The sequence below is a fragment of the Mastomys coucha genome, unplaced genomic scaffold (assembly GCF_008632895.1).
Source record: "Mastomys coucha isolate ucsf_1 unplaced genomic scaffold, UCSF_Mcou_1 pScaffold22, whole genome shotgun sequence".
Lineage (NCBI taxonomy): Eukaryota > Metazoa > Chordata > Mammalia > Rodentia > Muridae > Mastomys > Mastomys coucha.
The window spans coordinates 129,298,748-129,300,519 of NW_022196905.1; positions in this window are offsets into that span (position 1 = coordinate 129,298,748).

Below are 1,772 nucleotides of genomic sequence, written 5' to 3' on the forward strand. Positions count from 1 at the left end.
TGATACCCTCTTCTAGTCTCTGCAGTAATGGCATGCATATGATGCAGACATTTGCATTCAGACACTCAGGCACATAAGATGAAATATCTGCCCACAAAAACTATAAACTTATTGAATGAAATGGAAGATGGTACAGTTACATAAAAAATACCTCTACTCGTGGATCTGAATATTGTTAAAATATCTGTATGAGGAGCTAGACAGATGTTTCATGAGTTTTGGGTCCTGGTTGCTCTGCCAGAGAACTTTTATTCTGTTCCTAGTACCTGCAAGGTGATTCAGAACTGTCTGCAATTCCAATCCCAGGGTACCTGACACTCTCTTCTGGCATTTGTGGGCTCACGTATTCAAGTGGTGAACAGACACATATCCAGTAAGACACTGACACACATCAGTGAGTCCATCAATCAGTTAAATGTCCATCCTTAGACTACCTGCATCTGGAGAGAGGGTCCAGTGGTTAAGATTACTTGCTTTTGCAGAAGATAGAAACATAGTTCCTTGCTCCAATATGAAACGGCTCCCAGATGCCTGTAACTCCAGATTCAGATAATTCAGCACCTCTGACCACCACAGAGAGCCTTTCCTTCCTTCCTTTCCTCCTTCCTTCCTTTTCTTTTCTTTTTTCTTTCCTTTTTAAAAAAGATTTTATTTATTTTATGTATGTGAATACACTCTCACCATCTTCAGACACACCAGAAGTGGGCAGGGGGATGCAATTACAGATGGTTGTGAGCCACCATGTGGTTGCTGGAAATAGAACTCAGGATCTCTGGCAATGCAGTCAGGGCTCTTAACCACTAAGCCATCTCTCCAGCCCCTTCGCTTCCTTTCAAATGTGTATGCACACAGGAAGACACACAAATACACAACTCAAATGAAATTTTGTGTGTGTGTCTGTGTGTGTGTGTACCTTCCTGCTTCAAAGAGACTAGAACTTATGGGTGAAACTCCATGAAGTCACCAGTTCAAATTTCCATGTTCAATAAATTATGTGGGTTCTCCCTCTACAATGGCACACCACAATAATTTTTCATAGAGCAACACATTGTCTTAGCAACAGCCTGGGTTGTTTAATGATCTCCATGAGTCCACTGTTGTTTACTATCTCAATATATTGTAGTCCTGTCCCATTATTCGAAGCTTTTTTTGATAACAAGAGATTGCCAGATGAGATTCTTCCATTATTAATAGACCTCATTAGCATCACCTCCATGTACTTTAGGAAGTTTCCCTTGCACTAGGTCTCTATATAGTCCCTCAAGTGCTCCTTAATTCCAGCAATATTACTTGTTTAAAAAAGACACACTCAGAAACAATAACTAGGTTTGTTCAAATCAAACAAGAGTCTACAGACAGCACTTGTTTCTGTTGTTATTGGAGTATGTAATGGGTAAGGAAACTCCATTTTTTTGCTAGGCTCCAATTTGAAATTCCTGAAATATAAGTTCCTCAAAACTCTGACTCCTTGCGCTCCTCCCCAAATGTAAAACAGTTATTCTGGTTTCGTGAACCCATTTACTGCTGAGTACTAGGAGAGGAAACAGCTCCCTCACAGCTGAGGGGAGGAAGCAGTTTCTCAGCTGCACATCACACACAAAAGAGCTGATTGTGGTGTCCACCTTTAAATATGCTTCCTGAGCCTCTTCCTGTGTGACAAGCCTTTGATTTGGCTTTAAGGCAATTGAGGTACTAGCAATATTAAATGAATTCACTTCATTATAATGTTATTCTGTGGTCTTTTCCCTGTGTAGTTGAACTCTAGCATGTAA